The sequence below is a fragment of the Brachycentrus maculatus genome, unplaced genomic scaffold (genome assembly GCF_059751285.1).
Source record: "Brachycentrus maculatus isolate JH-2025_06_01 unplaced genomic scaffold, ASM5975128v1 h1tg000297l, whole genome shotgun sequence".
NCBI lineage: Eukaryota > Metazoa > Arthropoda > Insecta > Trichoptera > Brachycentridae > Brachycentrus > Brachycentrus maculatus.
This window is the reverse complement of record NW_028281048.1, coordinates 1,443,028-1,465,857: the sequence shown is the minus strand read 5'-3', so window position 1 is coordinate 1,465,857 and position 22,830 is coordinate 1,443,028. Positions and strand designations below refer to the sequence as shown.

General features: G+C 32.3%; 1 protein-coding gene across 2 annotated transcripts in view; it reads left to right on the top strand.

The window, feature by feature from the left end:
• The window catches only part of LOC148304947 (protein N-terminal asparagine amidohydrolase-like), a 191,251-nt gene that overhangs the window by 10,998 nt on the left and 157,423 nt on the right, over positions 1 to 22,830 (top strand). For both annotated transcript variants that reach the window (XM_088267509.1, XM_088267510.1), the window contains exon 2: positions 6,635 to 6,722. The gene's annotated coding sequence lies outside the window, so the exon portion shown is untranslated. The remainder of the gene's footprint in view (positions 1 to 6,634; positions 6,723 to 22,830) is intronic.

Below are 22,830 nucleotides of genomic sequence, written 5' to 3'. Positions count from 1 at the left end.
ATCTTTATGTTAATCCGCGTATTGTTCAGTAAAATGATATGCAAAGCAGGCGGTTTTGTCAGCCGATAATGGATAAATTTCAGCGGAAATGAAGTCTTTTTAATGTTTCAAAAGTATTTTATGGAAATAATATGGTAACTATCGAAAAGGAAATGCGTAAATTGTGATGTTTATGCTTCTTGTTTCTTGTTGAACATAAAATTAATTCGTTGTTTGCATACCTTTCTAGATATTTAAACAAAATTGTTTCTACGTAACCTAGTATCAATTTAAATGCTTTATTTTATTTGACGCCTCAACATTTTGTTGATGTCAGAACGTACCAGCAAGAAAGGGGTGAAAATTTAAAATCGGATTCTTTTAATATTAATTATTAGTATAACCTGAGTGTTTTAACACCTGATCTCCTAAATCAAATAATGTTTAGCGTGCGTCGAAGAGGTACTAGACAAAAATCTATATTCGCAGTATTTTTACATAATGCCATGTTCTCTCCGATTCCGCTGCTTCGGATGTTAGCTAATGCTTTTGAAAGTATAGATTTATTTAATAGTTATCCACATTGAAGTCTGTACTTTCTCAGCATTTCTTCTCCATGTTATAATGGATAAATTTAAACGTTGTGTTTCACTCTCTCTCGCTGCTCGCTGATAGTGTGTGAAGGAGACGTGTATTTACCAGTGCTTACTATTTGTTATTTTATTATTATTTTATGTTTAAGACTTTTTGTTTCTCTATTAGTGTATTCATTAGTGTATTTTTAGATTTGATATTGTATATATGTATTATGTTAAAGGCATTAGCCGTTCAGTAAATAAATAAATAATTCGGTACGAGTATTTTAAATAATGAATTTTATTTAAAAAAATGAAATAGTTTAAATTCCGATCTGTATCCGTCATCTTCTTAATATGAAGGTATCGTCCATTTCTTTGAAGTCGTGCTGCAATCAAAATTATGAAAAAAAAAATAGGGTTGCTTGGTTTAATATTGCGTAATTAATAATAAAAATAATAATAAAACCCTTATCCGCACCCCAATGGTGCATAGGGCACTGTGTCTTATAAACGCAGTGTTATCATGATCGTTTTACTTATGAAGGAAAGGTGATCAGCCCTCCGCTTCAGGTACCAGTCCATGGTAATATTGAATAAATATTACAGTGAAAAAATCACTTATATTTATTTTTACCCCCCTTGGGAATCGAACCCGGGACCTCCAGAACGGTAGCCGAGCGTGCTGACCATTACACTACGGAGGCGGACAATTGCGTAATTAACGTGTAGAAATTTAGGCATATTCTCGCAGGGTTTTTATACTTTTCCATAAATCTCAATACCAAAATATCAGGATATAATTCCGTAAACGTAGGTTAATTACACAATCAATGGCATGCACAGCTAGCGTACGTTGACGTGGCTCATGACGTCATTCTTTTAATATTTGCTCCTTTATATGTGCTCAATTTGGCTGAGATTTTTTTATGATAAATACTTTTTTATAAATTCTACTCATAAGATTTTTTAAATCATAACTACACGGATTGAGTTTATATTAATTTTAAGTATATTGTGCGCAGAGTGACGGTGATTTTAAGGAAATGAGGGTGTGATGGTCTATATTATTTATATTTTTTTAATGGATGTTTTTTTTTATAACACCAAGCATGTATTTTCATGAATTGATTCGGCAGCACTTTGTAGTAATGTAAATCCATTTTACATTGAAATTTCACTTGGTAAATACCGCTATTATAAGATAATTAAAAATGGTAATAGTGGTATTTACGAAGTGAAATAAAAACAAACAAACATTTAACTTTAATGTTTTTTACAAAATACATTTTTATTGATTGATTAGGGAGTCATATTGTGGTAATATTTATCCATTTTTATTTAAATTTCACTTGATAAACAGCACTATTGTAACAGTGGTATTATATAATATATAACAGTGGTATTTACGAAAAAAAATCCAACACGTATCTGTGTTTTTCTTCCATCCCTTTTCTTTGATCACCTATAACAAATTAATGAAAATTCAATATACGTGAAAATACGTAGTGCTTTCAGCATGAAAAGCTTTACGTGATTTTATGGTTCTATGTCCAACAGAAATTTAGAAATAGCCTGGGAGGAGATTGAACGGGCGTGTCCCGACTTAAACACGCCTCTTAGCTACTTTTCACGAGAACACGCCTTCTCTAGAAGAGAAATTTTTTGATGTACCTACGCGAATTAACTGAAAATAAACCATTTTATTGCTAGCCGATTTTTTTTTGTCTTTTTGATTTATGAAAAGGAAGTTAAAATAATTGGTTTTCCTGTTTTTTATGCGTATCTGCAAAAAAAATCTCTGATATAATTTGTACGTGATAATTTATAGCTATAGGATGTTGATAGGACTCATCATGCCTCCAAGTTCAAATTGGATTAATTCAAAATAACTGGAAACAAATATATCTGTGTGAGTCAATAATTTATGTTTTTTCATTAATTGATTCGGCAGTCACTTTGTGGTAAAATCTATACATTTTTAATTAATGTTTTACTTGGTAAATACCACCATTTCTTAAAATCTACTGTCGATTTTAAGAAATAGTGGTATTTACTAAGTAAAACGTAACAAATATCTATTTTAACGCCATTAACATACTCTAATTCTTCTAACTCTTGATTCTCAAATATTTTTTGTCAAGCACTCCCTGCTAAAATATTTCGTCGATTCAAGAAACAAAATTACCGAACGTTCCCTTACAGAAAGAAAGATGTGTGAAATACACAAAGGGAAGATAATAAGCCCTACGCTCTATCCAGGATAAAACAAAAAATACAAATAGATTGAAAAATCGCTTGTATTTTATTTCGAACCCACTGAGATTGAACTCGAGACCTCTCGCACGGTAGACAAACGTGGTCAATTTTTTAAAAAGTAATCTTAAGTAAAACAGGGTTATTACTTAATTCACTCTTTTATTATTTTCTTATTAAATATTTTTCCTATTCCTAGAAATAAAAACTCCACGCCTCGATTCCCTCTCACTTACACTTAAACATCACTTACCTATTCCTTTATCCGGCCTACTAACCTATCTATGAATATTTCTCAGTTTTAACCCTTTCCGGTCCCCTAAAATTTAATAAAAAAATCTAGGTAGACAGTTATATTCCAATTGGAAAAATATTTTGTCCTCTGCTCCACATACTGTTGTAATAGATACGATTGACAAAAATGTAAGCTTGGAATTTAAATAAATAATACTAATGATGAAAAATATGTCGAATATTATCCAACGGGACGTAAGGGCGAAAAATCGATGTCGAATGAGATTCGACATTGGACCAGTAAAGGTTAAGTTTAGTACATTACCCATTGAACACTTGGCCTCGCCATCAACTATTGTTTTCTCCGATAATTATTACTGCACATGTTATAACTATTACTTAAGTACCTAAAATTATAAAGCTATATAAGGAAGCTATATAAGTCCATTTGATCTTCACAGTAGTTTGAAAATGCCATAACAAGGCGAAACAATTTTTATTGTTATGTGTTTTTAATAATAAAATACAATTATTAGACTCTTGATTTTAATATTGAATGCATAAAATAAATAAATGGAGTTCTACTGATTAAACGCCAAATCTATAAATAAAAATGACTAGTTTAGAGAACTACAAATGTTCTGTAGTTTACTAAGTGAAATTTCAATTCATTTTAAATAAATAAATTAACCTAGTATACATACATACACACAAACTTCCAGTACTACAAAACATGACATGACAGTATTCCTCGCGATAAACTTGTACTAACATTAAAACTTGCAGTCTGTTTATGTCAAATTGCTTTTTCCCATTTCCCACAACGAAGGGATATAATACAGCTAAGATTCACGTGAATAAAATATAGTTATTAAACTAGTTGAAATGTCGACGGAGAGGTGGCCCGTTGGGAATATTCGTATCTATTTTAAGCGCTACGGACAGGATGATGTCGTACAAATTGATAGTTTGAGATCCACCATGACATTGGCTTTTGTTGCTGGCTTCACAATTACTGGACCTGTCCAAAGTCATACTCTGAATAGGTGTATCTGGCATCTATCAAAACCATTTACACTTTACTACGGAACGCTGTCAACTCGGTGATGTTCGAGCCGCGGACCATCGTGAACGCTGCCAATCATTCCGATCTCGGCGGGCGCGTTCGGGAAACGTTCTTGATCACTCTCGCATCCTTGCGTTTCTCAAGTATGATCGTGAGCAAAATGCTTGAGAAAATCAAACGAAACACGATTTTTCAATGATTCCAATAAGCAACTAGCTGTTTTTTCTCAAAACGACATATTTTGCTTTATTAAACATTTTTCTTTATTAACTAACAATCCGCCTCCGCCTCCGTAGGGTAATGGTCGGCTACCGTACTGGAGGTCCCGGGTTCAATTCCCAGGGGGGGTGAAATAAATATAAGTGATTTTTTCACTCTAATATTTATTCAATATAACCCTGGACTAGACCTGAGACGGATGGCTGATCACCTTTCTTCATGTATAAACGATCAAGATAACACGACGCTTATATGATACAGTGCTCTATGCACCATTAAGAAAAACTGACAATCACGTTACTTCTTCGCAGGGGTAGGCAGAGAGAACAGAACGCCACACCCATCTGTCTTTGCAAACGATATTCTCCGCCGATTGTTCTGATTTCTGACCTGACTATTTTTAAGTATTAGAAATACTTGATCATGCCAAATTTTCCTCGGTCTTTCATACATAATAAGTACTATTTAAAAATGATATTGAATGCATTAAATATTGAGAAATATACCTAAAAGATTCATTTAATTTGAATTGATATTTCTTGGGGGAATTGCATTTTACATAATAAAATAACAACATTAAAGTTTCATAATATACCCAAATAAGCAGGGATTCAGATATATTGGATAAAATCAGGATTCCCGACCCTGCCGTGTTGTGTATATAAGAATTTTGTTTAGCCTCTCAGCAGTCTAATGATGTCGAAGACGACGAAACTCAGACACTGGTCAAATAAAATAAATAGATAATTTTTTTGTTTTATTAAGTAAAGAAAATGACTTCCCAAGTAACCACACTTCTGAACCTAATTCTAGAATTGCGGTCATAATTTCTAAAATGATAGAACTAAACGCATTTAAACTTTGAAATTATTTATCAATTGTTATTATTATTGTTTTGTTTATTAATCAAAATAAATCTTGACATTAGCAGAAACATCCACTCACTGGGTGACTGCCAAAAATAATAATAAAAAACTTCAATGCCTTGTGAAAACGATCATTCTTTGTTGAAAAAAAAATGTTGTTCGAAATCTTAATTTCCAAAGTGACTTACAATTCTAGAATTGTAGATAATAGCGGTGATGTATATCGCTCATTCCTTTCAAGAACGTCATAAATCAAAAAACTTGATTTTTCAGGAGAACGTTTTTAAAGTTTAAGAATATAATATGTACAATGTATTAAAAATAAATATCAAGCCACTTATTGAACTTTTTACTTTGCAACACATCTTTTTAAGTAAAACCTGAAGGTTTTTTCTCCATTTGAAAAATATCAAGTATATTTAAAAAAAATGATTAAACAATACCCTTTCTTCAAAATGCAAAAACAACACTTTCTGCCCTGTAGCGGGTAAATATTAAGTTAAAAATATGCCTCTTTTGCTGGGATATAGTACATTTTCTGGGCATTCCGAAAACATGCACAACTGAAAATTGACGATTTTTGATTTATGACGTTCTTAAAAGGAGTGAGCGATTTGTAAGTATCTTGATTAAGTGGTCAGACATTTAAGAGTGGTCCATGAAACGACTATGATTCCTTACGTTTTTTCTGATCATTACGTAACACGTTTTAATTGATGATACGCCATGCGTGTTTTAAAAAAATGGTGTCGAGTGAATGCTTAATAGAATTATGTTTATTAGATACGATTTTTTAAAATTATTGATTTATCTTAGAACTAACTGCTGTTAACATAGGCATTAAAACGGATTTATAGCGCAACTTTTTATATTATAGTAATTTTTCACCAGGAAAGTTACAGTTATAATTTTTTTGTCATCTCAACATAGATGAAGAAGAATATAGAACTCTGGGCATTTACGGGGCTTACGACCGTCATAGGCTGGTTTAAATCACTTTGCACACGTGTAACATTCACTAATTAAGCCCCCTAAATACCCAGACTTCCATATTATTCTTCATAGATGTTATTAATATGTTAAAAAATAATATGAGAAATAACTCCTATAATTGGAGATAATTCAGATTTGTGAACAAGTATTTGGACACACTCAAAATGTAAAGTGATCACGTAAACCAGTCTATGACGGTCGTAAGCCTTCTTCGTCTATGTTGAGATGTCAAAACGAAATAGTTTGTATCCCGAGCTGTGATTCAAGTGGTTTTCCGTAACCATATCCCATCTTAACAAAAAAGTATTTAATTAAATAACTTTCCTTGTTGAAATACTGATTTCTAATTTAAGTTGTATTTTTGTTGAACTGCCTACTCTCGCGTAGAGTTGTTATTTTTTTTTATGTGAGATAAAATTTTGTAGATGAATATTTTATATTTTCAGCGATCTCCAGACGCTCCAGATGCTGTTCTGGATATTATGTACAGTTTGATCTCTGGTAGTCGAGAAGCTTCCGATAACAATCACAAAGGTAAGAGTATTACATTTTTTAAAATAGGATGATGCGCATCGATGGTGAAAACTCCGAGGACGGGCTAATTTGACAAGACACATTCATAAATGAAGTTTTTTTTCTCAAATATCTCAAAATTATGATTTCACAAAATGTCCTTTTATTTATATTATTTGAGTAGATTGATATGTTCTCAACTAACGCCAGAAATAAATACTAAAATCGGTCAATATTTGAGGAGAATATTGTTGATTTTCTTCATAAATAAGAAATAACCATCTTCCAATAACATCTTCAGCAATTTAGCATGCTAAGTTGCACTTACTTTGAGATTTCCCATTGAAAAAATATCTTCACATCATTTTTTAACATCTCACCAAAGATGAAGAAGAATATGGAAGTCTGGGCATTTACGGGGCTGACAACCGTCATAGGCTGGTTTAAGTGATCACTTTACACACGTGTAACATTCACCAATTCTACCCATTATTGACAACCACATTACTCAAATATTAAGAACTGGCGAATGTTACACGTGTGTAAAGTGATCACTTAAACCAGCCTATGACGGTCGTCAGCCCCGTAAATGCCCAGACTTCCATATTCTTCTTCATCTTTGATGAGATGTCAAAAAATTATGTGAAGAATGATCCTATGATTGGAGATAATGATTTGTGAACAAGTATTTGGACACACTCAAAATGTTGCAAAAAATATCTTATTACAACTTAATTATATTATGGACCAGTTTCAAATCAAACAGCTTTTGATTCTTCTTAAAGAAGATCATCGAACAATGAAATAATGGTTGATTTAAAACAAGAAAAAAATATTTCGTTAAATTTATTTTCGAACAATTTTCATGCGTCTCTTCTTGATATTTATTCCCTCGTCCACAACACACGTGTGTTATATGAATGTAAGGTTATACGAGAAGATATTAAGACATCTTCACAATGGGTATTTTTATGTATCGCGAACGTGGAATCCTTTCGTATTCCATAACTATCTTCATGGCTTATCGTGAATTCCTTTCAGCGAAGATTCAGGCGTAATAAATACCTTCACAAATTTGGAAGGCAATTACTGATTCCAAGTAAAAAGTGAAACCCTTTAATAATCGTTGTTAGATTTTTGATTGACGGTGATCTTACCCTTTTTACTTGATAATATGGATTTCATAATTTGATAATGTGGTTCTTATAATGTCAAGAATTCTACGTTTCTTACAAGTATTATTATATAGTGATCCGTGTGAAAGTATCATACAAGTAAAAATATATTTGGTATATACATTTTAAGCAATTGCAGGCAAAAAGGCCATATCAACCGTATGACCTATAAAAAAATAAATTTTCATCTATGTAAGTAGGAATAAAAAATAGATCCTTATATATATTGTATCAAACGGTATTCTATCTATTAAAAGGTATCAAACGTTTTGACCAATATCATTAGTCTGTTTTTGGTTGCAAGATATTGCTTTTTAGCAATGAGCCCGCCAATGTACTTATTTCTTTTCTGTACATGAAGTTTAAATAAATAAATGTATTTAAATGTTATTTATTATTTATTCATAATCAGATTACTCTATAGGGTGAATAATCCAGTGTCCGATAAAACAAATAACATTTAAAAAGTGTTAACAATGAACTTGTCAAAATAAAAGTATCTGAAATTATTATTTCATTACAAATTCTCAGTAAAAGGCAACACCGTTATAAAAAATTCCACATCTATCAAAACAACAACTACTATACGAAAGGAATCCAACAACAGTGCATTTATGCATCATCAAAAAATTAATGCAATTTGAATGTTAGATTTCTTTCGTATGTAGTTGCAATTTTGTAATTTAATGCTGACGCTAAATGTAATTTTGGCTGACGGTGGTGCCATTAGTTGAGAATTTGTCAAGTGTATTGATGTTGTATGGGGCGAATGTAATTGGAAAAAGGAGCAAAGGAAGACCGAGAAAAACTTGGCACGATCAGGTATGCCAAATACTTGAAAGCGGTCAGGTTAGGTGTCGAAACAATCGGCGGGTATGTATGAGGAGATGCATGAACGTGGAAAAAGCGAAGAATGTTTTCAAAGACAGAGTGGTGTGGCATTCTATTCTCTCTGCCTAGCCCTGCGGTGAAGCGGCGTTATGGTTAGTTAGTTAGTTAGTTAGTATTGATGTTCAATAATGGGCAGAACGGTAAGTGTTACAAAAGTGTATTTGGTATTTATTTCGTGATTTTTTTTTTCTAGAAATATATTTAAATAAAAAACTAGCATATTAATCTGTTTTAGGGATAACGCAACGCAGTATTTTCAAAGATATTTCTTTTATCACATACTATTTACACTCGAAAATTTTATTTGAAAAAAAATCATTAACTGTAAGTCAATTACGAACAAGTATTAAAAGCCTTTTATTTAAATATTTAAAATCCGGTGAATATTAATAACTTTTTTTTAAATAATAGGTTCTCTGAAAGAAGTATGTCAGTAAATTGATTTCACAGATACATTTTTCTTAATCCAATTTTATAACTACATCTATCGTCAGTAAAGATTTTACTATTTACGCTAGAACAATGTGACCAAAACTTCGAAACCCTTTTAAAAAAAAAAGTAAATACTGAGTAGGAAAGAGTCATACTTAGTAATAATAATAATTCATCGTCTCGTGCATAGGAAAACACGGACTGCATTACGAAGTACGTCCAAAGATTCAACCCTAAGGTCAAATTGTAAAATATTATGTATGCAATATGCAATTGCTCGACTTTGAATGTGCATTACATGCATTTCCCTGATTTATTAGGGCGAAACGATACTTGCAATCACAAGGTAGGTAGGGTAAATAATAACAAAAATTAGGTAGGTACGGTAAAAAATTACAATTATTAGGTACAACATTTTGAGTGTGTCCAAATACTTGTTCACAAAATCTGGATTATCTCCAATTACAGGAGTTATTTTCATATTATTTTTGACATCTCATCAAAGATGAAGAAGAATATGGAAGTCTGGGCATTTACGGGGCTGACGACCGTCATAGGCTGGTTTAAGTGATCACTTTACACACGTGTAACATTCGCCAATTCTACCCATTATTGACAACCACACTATTCAAATTCTTGGAAGTTCTGTATATATGAACCAATTTAGAAACCTTATTCTTGAATCATTAGAATTTCACTAGAGACATCTATTAAACATATATGTTACACGTGTGTAAAGTGATCACTTAAACCAGCCTATGACGGTCGTCAGCCCCGTAAATGCCCAGACTTCCATATTCTTCTTCATCTTTGATGAGATGTCAAAAATAATTATTAGGTATTTAGGGTAAATGATAATAATTATTAGGTATTTAGGGTAAATAATAACAATTATTAGGTAGGTAGGGTAAATAATAACAATCGTAAGGTGTTTAGGGTAAATAATAACAATCATAAGGTGTTTAGGGTAAACAAAAACAATTATTACTTTTTTTTTACAAAAATGTTAATAATATTAGTATATAACCACTCACCGAAATTTTTATGTCTACCGGTTTCGAGACGTACCCGTCTCTTCGTCAGGACAATCACTACCACAGCATGCAAACAATACCACCCTTCACCACCATAGCACCATTTACACACTTAAAACTACACAAAATGTTTAACACATGCGATTTTTGGTCGATCCGAAGACCAACATGCACTACAGGTTTCAGCACAAACATGCTTTACGAGCCGAGGTTAAACATGCACTTAATTATTGCATGCACTTTTAGGTGTTTAGGGTAAAAAATAACAATTGTTACGTAGGTAGGGTAAATTATAACAAATATTAGGTTGGTAAGGTAAATAATAACAATCATAAGGTATTTAGGGTAAATAATAACAATTATTAGGTATGTAGGATAAATAATAACATTTATTAGGTAGGTAGGGTAAATAATAATTATTGGGTAGATAGGGTTCATTATTACAATTATTCGATATAAAGGATAAACAGTAACAATAATTACGTAGGTAGGCTATTGAGTATGATGTCGGTAGCGACGAAACCCGGTAATTGGTTGAATAAAATAAATGTGGAAAAAAATATAATTTTGTTGTTTTATTATATAGAACGGTGAAGGTAACGCGTGTATACAGTGATCTCTTTAACGAATCTATGACAGATCGTAACCTTGTAAATGCCCATATTTCCATATTCTCCCTCATCTATGCCGAGATATGAATAAAAACATATTTATTTACAGATATGGCGTTTAACTTGTAGAGCTCCATTTTAATTTATATATTCAATTTTAAAATTAAATACTGATTTTTAGAGTCTACTAAATTGTATTTTATTTTGAAAAACACATAACAATATAATTGTGGCAATTTTTTCGCCTTGTTATGGCATTTTCAAACCACTGTAGTCTGAAAATGTGGTTAAAAGACAGTAGTAACATGGCGAAACGATTGTCACATTAAAAAATGTGTTTTTAATAATAAAATACAATTTAGTAGACTCTTAAAATCAGTGTTTGATTATAAAATTAATATATAAATTAAAAACATAGTTCATGTAAGTTTATGTCACGTTTTTTCAAAACATTTTTGGCCGTAAACACGTGCGCGGGTATAAAAACTCGTTTATTAGGAACAGATTCACGTTTTCCTGTCATTAATATTAATTTTATTCGTTATTTTTATTAATCCGATTTTGTGAGCCCAGGTGTCGACAACTTGTGGCTCGTGAGGCTCTTTAAGCAATCCGTGTGGTTTTCTTTGTCAAATTCAAAGTGAAAATTTTTACATAAATTTTATTTAAAAAAAATATTCTGTGCATAACAGAAATTAGAACTTGTACTCTAGTTGTATTCTGTCTTATAAAATTCATATAAAATTACTAAAATCGTTCAATGTTAAAAGGTAAGTACCTCTAAATAGTTCTTGATTAACGGAGATACTTTAAAAAACTGTTTATTTCAATAGAAAGAGGCGTTATAAAAATATTATTTTCGCCGATTTATACATTTATGATAGATATTTAAATTTGCCCAAAAAGTATATTTTTTCTGTATACATTTATTTTAAAAAATACAAATATAATTTTTTTTTTTTACAGAGACCCACAAAGCCACCTTGTGTGTCTTGTCGGTGGAGTTCTTTTAACATTATTTTTATTTTATTGTTATGATCTATTTTAACCGAATATATACTCAAAAAAAGAAAGAAGAAAATAATAAAAACTATTTTACTCTAATTACAAATTGGTTAAGTAAAAAATACTTGTAGGTTCCTTTGAAATTCCTCTTATTCAATAAAAAAAAAATTTTTATTAAAAACTGGCTCACCAAAAATTTCCTAACCGTTTTGCTACTCACTTTTGGCTCTCGGTCCAGGAGGTTGCCGACCCCTACGTTAGGCGCAGGCGCCCCGCTGCGCCCGGTTTCAGAACCCCCTCGCGACCATAAACAACACGGGAGCTGGTACACGGCCGCAGAACAATATTACCATAAACTAGCCATAAACAATGGCGGTGTCCGCGAGCTGAATTATGGAGCGGTCCCGTGTGACGCGTCATGCGATCCAGCTTCCGAATTACCCGCCTCGATTCAACTTTTGATATTACGACATCGTTTATAAAGCAATCCGCCTCCGTAGTGTAATGGTCAGTACGCTCGTCTGCCGTACTGGAGATCCCAGGTTCGATTCCCAGGGGGGTCAAATAAATATAAGTGATTTTTCTCACTTTTATATTTATTCAATACTACCCTGGACTGGTACCTGGAGTAGAGGGATGATTACCTTTCCTTCATGTTTCAACGATCAAGATAACACTGCGTTTATATGATGCAGTGCCCTATGCACCATTGGGTGCGGATAAGGGTCAGAACTGAACTTATGATGCAATCATATCATTTTGAGTGTGTCAAAACACTTGTTCGCAAATCTAGGTTTCTCCACTTAGTTACTTTTTTACATCTCAACATAGTAAAGACCCAGCCGTTTTCAAGCATTTAAAATTATTGATCATGTCGATTATTATTTTCTTACTTTCTATCTTATCTGCATGTCCATATACATGCATATAATTGATGTATTTATACGTGTATGTGTATATGTTTATGTGTGTGTATCTATTGTATATGGAATGACTTGTATTAAAGTCGTATTTGTTTTTTTTTTTATATAATATTTGATAAGAATCGTAATGTCGTACGAGTACATAAAAGAAAATAAACAAATAAAAGCGAAATGCCAACCTTTCCTCGATCTTCCTCTGCTCCCTTCTCCAACTACATTCGCCTCATAATTTTATTTTACCGTTCATTCCTCACTCATTCGTTCCACATGTCCAAACGCTCTCAAAACGCCTTTCTTAATCTTATCGATAATTTTGCATTCTTTCCTTATTTAATTATTTCTTGCATTCTTTCCTTATTTCACGGTTCGAGCATCTAACATATCGTGGGTGTACTGGCAAAAAACGTTAACTCGAAAATATGCAATTTTTACTTTATGATGCATATTATAACGTTTTAAACGTTCTATAAACTGGCAAAATACACTACGTAATTTGAAATTTCTTATATGTATAGTTTTAAAAGTAAATTCAACTTTTTTAATAGCGGGTATCTTATTCAGCAAAATTTGAAGCTTTAAATAATATATTTGAAATGTATTGTATTTTTACCAACTAATTTGTATTAAGTATTTAAATATTTTTTTTGTAAAAAAAAATCCATTAAAAAAAAAGAAAAAACAGGGATTATTCAAAAAGGTATTTTAGAGTTAAAGTTTTTTCCAGTATGCCCACGATATATTGTTTTCCCGCAATTCATCGGAGGGATCGCATTTCGACTGCATTCAGTCTACTTTCATCCTCCTTTTGAACAATGTGATGTAGGGATATGTATTTTTGAAATGATTATCTTGTGCGAGCCTACAGTTTAAAGTTTCGAGTTTCATTCAATGCCTGGGGTAGCCCTCGTATGCTGGACATGGTGATATCTTGTTCCGCGATCTCGATGGAGCTGGGAGATGCCATTAATCATCAAGTCGCCGCCAGGCTCTGTCGGTACTGTTAATGCAAAGGATTGTTCAATAAGCGAATTGATATCAATTCCGTGCTGAAAAGGGCTGAGATGTTTACAATCAGAAGATCTCTTTTGTAATGCAACTTTGTCGAGTTTTCAGGTACCTACTGTAATTAATGAACTTATAGTACTTGAATAATTTCGATGTCGGGCTTCGTGAAACTGTGCTGGATGGTCACGATGTAAAAGAAAATTTATGCTACCAGTTAAACTATCACTTACGCATTCCTTTACTGATGCGAATTTAAAAAAAAATTGTTTAAGTAACATATTTTTATAAGATAAAAGTGCAAATATAATTTACCTTGTATATTACAATTTAAACGAAAATGTTTTTTATCATATTATTTTTTGACATCTCAACATAGATGAAGAAGTAATATCTTATTTATTGATTTGGCGTTTAATTTGTAGAACTCCATTTTAATTTATGTATTAATTTTTTAATCAAACACAGATTTTTTGAGTCTACTAAGTTGTATTTTATTAACAAAAACACAATATCAATTTTTATGTGTTTTTGTTAATAAAATACAACTTAGTAGACTCAAAAATCTGTGTTTGATTTAAAAATTAATACATAAAGTAATATCTTGTTCTTATCAAAAAATAATATGATAATAACTCCTATGATTGGAGATAATCCAGATTTGTGAACAAGTATTTGCACACACTCAAAATGTTGTTGAAAATTTTATTGTTTGTTTGTTTGCACACAATCTTAAATCTCCTTTTGTAATTCACCGATTGATTTAAAATTCATAACGATGCATTCAAATACTCCCAACAGGCGAAAACAACTTTTTGAAAAAAAAAATGGCAGCGCTATCGGTAATACGTAACAGCGATTCTCGCAATACAAATGCTTATGGTGGATATGGTGCTTCTTGACTAATGCTGTCAAGAAAACAAGAACATGATAGCTTTGTCTGTGTTTTCATTTTCCATAATTCTTTGTGGCATATCTTTATTTTACTTTAAAATAAATCAAATACAAACTTTGTTTTAAAAAAATTACCTGCTACCCCTGAAGAAGACAAGGCGTTAATTCAAATTGCTTGGAAAATTTACCAAAATTGCCAAATGAAAAATGAAAAGTACAAAATAACAGCTGTATAGTAATTTCCACGTATATATTATTTGACCAGTGACCGGTAATGTCACCAAACTAGTGTGGTGACGTCGGTAAAGACGGAACCCGGTTACACTATATACATAGTTGGTATTTTATTATATAAAATGCAGTTCCAGCAGTAAATGTCAGCACAAAACTTAAACCTAATAAAACGTACGAAATTTGTTGTTTATAATTTTTTTTCAACTTTTTTCCACTTTTCAACATCGAATTCGTCGTTATCGACATTATCACACTCGGATTCAGATTTAAAAAAAAAATAAAAGTGGAAAAAGCCATTTATTCGTTGTTTTATCTCATATGATAAAATTATGACAAACATTTGGAGATATATTAAATATAATAAATCTAGCACTTTCTTCACATAATTTGGCGATATTCTTCAGGAATGTGAAATTTCTCATAAAAAAATGGCGTCTCGGCATAAAATTATATTTTCACTTACTCACAAGAAATCGATTTACATTTGGCCGGTCGTCGCGAGAAATTTATGTGGCACTTTGTTCCTGAAAACACGTAAAATTCGCTATTCCGAACCATTCTCAGGCCGTAATGTGCGTTCTTCTCCCGGCAGACATGCATTTTATAGATAAATAATTGCGAAAATATATTGCTAGATTCTATTTTATAACCGCTTTGGCTAATTTACGATGACTTGTCTGAGATACGTGTTGCGAGAGCGCTTTATCGGACAATACGACAGCCTATGAATATTGAAATCCTTGCGTATACGCTTGGCCCAAAAGTGCCGTCGGCTTTTTTAACAAAAGTTGTACCAACATAAATATTAATAGACTTACTGCATTCGTTATCATTAACCTTTTTATTGTACATATTTTCTTTCGTATAAATCTGATATCGTTAATACACTCTTTCAAATGTTTGTGGAAAGTTCTGCATTTCTTTAGCAAATAATTATAAAAGCCACCTTAAAAAAAAAAAAAAACAAATATATATGGCTTTAATAAAAGCAGATGAAGATCGAAGAAAAGTTGGCATGGTCAAGTATCAGGTCGTGTCGGGACGAAAAGTGGAATAATTTGCGGGAAGTAGAATAATGTATGAGGAGATGCATGCACGTGGAGGAGGGGATAAATGTTTTATTAGGCAGAGTCGCGTGGCGATCTCTATCCTCTCTGCCTACTCCTTCGGGAAGCGTGTGGTTAGTACACTAGTTCCGCTGCATTTCTATTAGTTGCTTGATAAATATGGTTATTTATCATATTTATACTCGTATATGCCATTCTTATCGTTAAAAAACGTTAAAAAATGCAATATACACATACAAAGTGACGTATTTTCGCCATCTTGGTTTTCCTCTGTCACGCTCTGTTTTATCGGGGAAACACTTTTGAAAATCAAAAATTTAAGTAATACATTTGTGGAGGTAGGTACTCACAAAAAGTTACATTTCCAATATTGCACAAAAAATCCTTGAAATGCAAATCTGTTCTGTTTACTGTATTCTATCGAAATCTTAATTAAAGTTGCGACAAAACGTGACCAATCCTGGGTTGAACCAAAATGAAATCATTGATCAATTAAATCGCACCAAAACGTAATAATCTTACAAGTTAGAATTCCTGATTACTTAAAATGATATGTAATGGAAATGTAACCTTTTGGTGAGGACCTCCACATTTCTAACAAACAAAGGTAGGAGGTACATGTCGAAATTTCTATGAGCGACTAACATCAAAATTGGATGTAAAAAATATGATTAAGTTTTTATTTTAGGTCCACGATTTTTTGGAGCGTCTGTATATTCGCTTCCAGTCCATAAAGAACGTCCCAGGATACGATAATGAGATATGTTCCACGAGACAGGTTTTTAGTATTAATATTATAACAGTATTTATCTTGTATTGGTCGAAAAATATAATCAATTTCTTTGTTAATCATGCGAGATTTATCCCGGCCACCCGAGTTACTGAAAAAAATTAATTTATGGTACATTAAAAAATTTCACATTTCACCTCAAATATCTTTGTCATCGCGCAACATTTATTTCTAACTATTGCTAATTTTATTTAAGCATTTTATTACGAATTTTTCTTGTAGTATTGAAGGAAAGTATATGTATATTAACCTGGCTGAAAATATGACAAAAATATATGTATGTATATGTAAGAATTTCAATGTCAAAATAAAATATTTGTTTACGACCAATTTTGTCAATTTGATTTTTCACCTGTTGATGAGAACATCAACGATTACATTACGGATAATAAACGGCGGGTTTGTATAAGGAGATGTATGAACGTGGAAGAGGCGAAGATTGTTTTCATAGACAGATTGAATTGATTATTTTTATTTTTATTATTATCATTTTTTGCAGACGAAGAAGTTGTAATTCCGATGGGAATGTATAGATTGATATTTACAGTAGGTATCTAATTACGACCTGTCATTGGCTAGTTTAGTGATCAATCTTTACACATAGTATCTTTTTTTCTCCGTTTATATATCAATTAAAATCTAAATAATAACTTAATGCGCGTTGTAATCTAGTATTTTTTTCATTTTTTTAAAAGAAAACTATTTGTGTTTTTATTATTTACAAAAATACTTCGATTTCATAATATTGATGTTAGCCTCAGCGGCTCATTATCAAAAATAGGTAACAAATTGTGGTAGAGTGAGTTCGAACCTAGAAACTATGACTCAGGAGTCAGCGACACTAACCAAAGGACCACAACCCGACACAATTTCTATCTAAGATTCGAAACATAATTTATCGAAAAATCATACCTGAACATCAACCATATACATACACCGCTCCAATTTATCTACAGGGTGGCACAAAATTAATCACCCTACCGGAAGATTTTGTGATTTTTGCAAATGTCGTCGTACGTCAATCATATTTGACGTTTGTGAACTAGACAGCTGAAGTATACAAACAGATCGATAAAACGGACACAAATGTGTATCAATACTGGCGGCAGCCACTTGACGGATATCATCTTTTTCACTTTACACAAAAAAATTACAGTGACAGTGATATTGAAAACTTCTAAATGTAAATTCACAGTAAAATCGGGATACAATCTAGTTTTACATTTTAAATAAGTTTCGCAAACATTAAAAAAAAATGCTTTGCAAGAGAAGGTCTGTCAGGAAGCCTAGATGCTTCTGTATCAGATCTGGAAATGCGGTGGGACAGCTTTCAATATTTACAAAAAAATATTAATGGTCCAAATAAAGATTTTCATCTTTCGAAATCTTTTTTTTTATTTAGTAAAAAAAATATTCATTGGATGATTAATTTTGCGCCACCCTGATTTTTCATGCGTATAATACAGCTCTGTTGTCCAACCTTAAAACACAGTAAGGGACATTTTTTTTGCAGTACGTTTTTTTTGCAATTTTGGACTAAGTAGAATCTACTTAGTCCAAAAATGCAAAAAAACGTACTACAAAAAAAATATCCCTTACTGTGTTTTGAGTTTGGACAGCCGAGCTGTCTAGTTCACAAATGCCAAATAAGATTGACGTACGACCGCATTTGCAAAAATTAAAACATCTTCTGAAAGAGTAAATGATTTTGTGCCACCCGATACTACCGATATGGGAATATTTTTTTGGTGGTGTGAGTTTCAATTCTTAGGTGCCGGCGCGGGTATTGGTTAAATTGAATTTCGAGTACTTTATAAGTGACGTACCTAATAAAGATCTCATCCATAACGTTTAAACTTGGTTGAAATTAGTTCACTTGACGCGCGGTACCGGTGAGAGTGACGAACATTGACGAAGGTTCGAAGGATCATTGAACATATTGTAGGTGTACAGGAGAAAGTAACCAACTAACAAAACGTAAAATATAATTTATATTTGAAGCACCAACTTTGTGATTTTCCATTTTATAATGAAAATGTAACTTTGTTTTAAAATCTGTATAACTTAAATATAATGTCTACCGGTTTCAAAGCTAACCGCTTCTTTATCAAGACTGATTAATACTAAAACACTATCTACTTAACAAAATTTCAAAATATTTTGACGGTTAGGCGCTTGGAGCTTGGGTTGATCTCAAGTGGCTTTATTTTTCTTTTTGTGATGATTGGCAGTCACAGTCAAAAGGGATCAGGGATGATGAGTGATTGGAAACGTATTTATTAATGGACTTTTAGAAAAATCATTTACTTGTGTATTTATTAATTGTAAATTATTATTAATTGCCTTTTTTATTTCTAATATTTCAGTATTGATAAAGAAGCGGTTAGCTTTAAAACCGGTATACATTATAATTATGTTATAATAAAATATTTATAGTGATTTTAAAACAAAGTTTCATTTTAATTATAAAACGTAAAATGAGGAGGGCCATTTAAGTCACTTTTGCTTGGCAAGAAAATAAACATTAATGCAGTTAGTCATTTTTAAGAAGTCAATATATTAAACTTCCAGGTTTAAAATCCTTCGGATTTTTTTTCAAGGCAATATTAAGCTAGTAAGATATCAAATAGTTAATGAGCACGTTTTTGTAAAAAATGCACTTGGTCACTTTCTCCTGTTTGACTACGATTTTGAACATGAAAAGTACCTACGTGATTTACTATACCAAGGAATATAATGTATGAGAATTGAAAATCGTTGTTCTTAGATAAATCCTCATTAAAATCAGCTTATTCTAAGCTCTTAAAGAGACTAAGAGATTATACCGCAACAGAGCTCAGCTCTTCTCCTTCCTTCTTTTTTTTGCCATGACTTTTTTCGCCCTAGTAAAGGTGAATTGTTCGTAATAATCACCTTTTCGACCTGATGATGGGATGTAATATAGATCCGCTTTTACTCGTACAAACCATTGAAAAAAATCATTAGTATAGATTTTTAATATGAATTTCACCTGGTAAATACTACTATTTCCAATAATCTATTGTGGTTCATGTTTCGATGCATTCTGCATCATTTTAAAATACCGTACAGTAATCGAAAATTATGCCACAAGAGTTTTTAAGAAATAATGGTACCTACTTAATATAATTTACAAACATTTTTGTGTAGCTGTTAGCGCTTTTGGTTACTGTGCTAGAGAACTCGAATTCATTTACCGGGTGGGTAAAATAAAATCTTAATGAGTTTTCACTGTTATATTCATTCAGAATTACCCTGGACTGGTATCTGAAGCGGAGGGCTGATCATCTTTCTTTCATGTGTTAACGATCAAGATAACAATGTGTTTATATGATGGAGTGCCCTCTGCACCTTTGGGGTGCGGATAACGGTTTGAAGAATTATGTGTAAGGTTTATGTATCATTAAGTTGGTTTTATTTTCTTCTAGCTACCAAAATTGTTTTATTTCTACTTTTTTTTTTAACAAATGTTAATCATATTAGTATATAACCACTCACCGAGATTTTTATGTCTACCGGTTTCGAGACGTACCCGTCTCTTCGTCAGGACAATCACATGTGATTGTCCTGATGAAGAGACGGGTACGTCTCGAAACCGGTAGACATAAAAATCTCGGTGAGTGGTTATATACTAATATGATTAACATTTTTTGTAAAAAAATAAAAAAAGTAAAAATGACTAACTACAAAGTAAATGCTTTAAATATTAAAAATACTGAGAATATTGTTTTATTTCAATCTGTGTTGGGAACAGGAGAAATAATCTAATGTTGGCCAATCAGGAACTTCTCGGCATTTGCTCATCGCTGAGAGGAAACCATGTAAAACTCCTCACTCCCATACATTACACTTGGTACCAGGACTCCGTTGTGTACTGCCAGTAAATAAATAAATATTAACGGTCCTCGCATGTGCTCAATAAGCCGCTATCTGCATTCACGTGTGTTTGTGGCTCGGCTGTCACAGGCGCTCAGAACGTGACGGGTTTATTTCGTGCCGGCTGGGAACTGTTCTTGCTCGTTCTACTACTCACCCATTTCTACCTTCTTCTCGGTACCACTCTGTGTTCTATGCAGTCACTATTCTCCTTATCTCTGTCGCAGATCACATGACTATTGCCTCTAATTCACCTCATTTCGTTGTGCAAGCGGTTCTCAAATATCAGGTTAATTATATTATTTTTTTACATCTCATCAAAGATGAAGAAGAATATGGAAGTCTGGGCATTTACGGGACTGACGACCGTCATAGGCTGGTTTAAGTGATCACTTTACACACGTGTAACATTCACCAATTCTACCCATTATTGACTACTCAAATTCTTGGAAGTTCTATACATATATGAACCAATTTTGAAACATTCTTCTTCATCTTTTGTGAAATGTCAAAAAATAATATGAAAAATAACTCCTATAATTAGAGATAATCCAGATTTGTGAACAAGTATTTGGACACACTCAAAATGTTGTATCAGGATAATTATTTATTTTTCAACATGTCTTTATTTGTGTTCTTGATAGTTCTAGCCTTTGAAATATGGGCATTAAAACTATATATTTTATGTATTTTGTATATTAAAAGCATTGTTAACTTTGTGGTATGGTAATATAACACTCTCCTTATCATCCATCGTTTACTTTGTGTATTATCACCACATGCGAGTGTTTTTACCTAGAATTTTCACTCATGAATTACATGAAATTATAGTAACTTTAAACATAGTAGTATGGAGTAGGCATAGGCTATAAAACTTAAAAAGTTAAAGACTGAGTAGGGTCATTCGGTGTTGCATAAGTCGTAGCTAGATTTCAGAGTCGCTTGGACGTTAGGTAATTAAAAAAAAGTGTAATACCACTTTAGCTACTTGTGATTCCTTGTGTTTCTTTTATCTTCTCTTCTCTTTCAAATTTTTGTTTAATATAAATATCAGACCGTAACAATTTTACTTAAGTCTACATTTGACCTGGTGATGGAATTATTATTCCAATACCAGTAGTCACGAAGTAGTGTTTTTTCAAGTGGTATTACACAAAATGAACCATGAATGATAAGGAGAGTGTTATTATATTTGATAGATTTTTTGTTATTTTATAAATAAATACAAAAAAAATGATTAAAATTTATCAACATATGTATTTTATATAAATCCAAACTTCATATCCTATTTAATATTCTTCTAACGCTTATCTATACTCAATGTTGCATAGGACACTGCATCGTATTGAAGCAGCGTTATCTTGATCGTTACTTATATGAAGACTGGGTGATCAATCCCGCGCTACAGTTCTGGGTGATCAGTACATTAGATGATATTGGTAACAAAAAAAACCCGATCACTCGTCAAATAATGTAATTGTGGAAAAACTGAAAAGTCGTTGTTTTATTATATTAACTGAAACACTGTTTATTTATAATGTATTTTAAGAAAGTATCCCTTTTTCTCAAGCGAATTTAAGCGTTCATCAATCAAAAATTTGGAGGGATATATTTGTACTATGTCTGCATCCATAACACTTCATATTTTAACTGTGTATGTACATATTTATAAACAATTCTTTATGTAACAGATAAGATAAAGATTTCATCCCATATCTATCTACGTTTCAATGAATGAATTTTATCAGTACCTGACGAGAAGATTTATTACAAATAATAATATTAAAAACATATATTTCTGTGACATTTGACATTCGTCGCTCTGATGCATCGTTAAATTAATTTATCTTCATTGGGAACGGCCGACTGGCGAGGCGTGTGTGGAAGCGAGCGAGTGGCATTTAGAGGGAATTGAATACGTTTTGCACACGGAAGCGGGGCTACGTCTACCAGGAGCGCACGAACCTAGCAGAGGTATGAGGAGTGAATAATTTTTGTCTCCCGCTCTTTGAAGATTTTCCTAGCAGCTACCGAGCGGCGCTATCTTCGCGACGCCATGCTCGTAATTGGTCCCCAGCGCGCATGCGTCCGCCAGGTGCGTGGGCGGGAACTAAAACAGCGAAAACAAAATAATACACATCTTCTGTCTCGACAAAAAGTGTAATTCGAATCGTGAT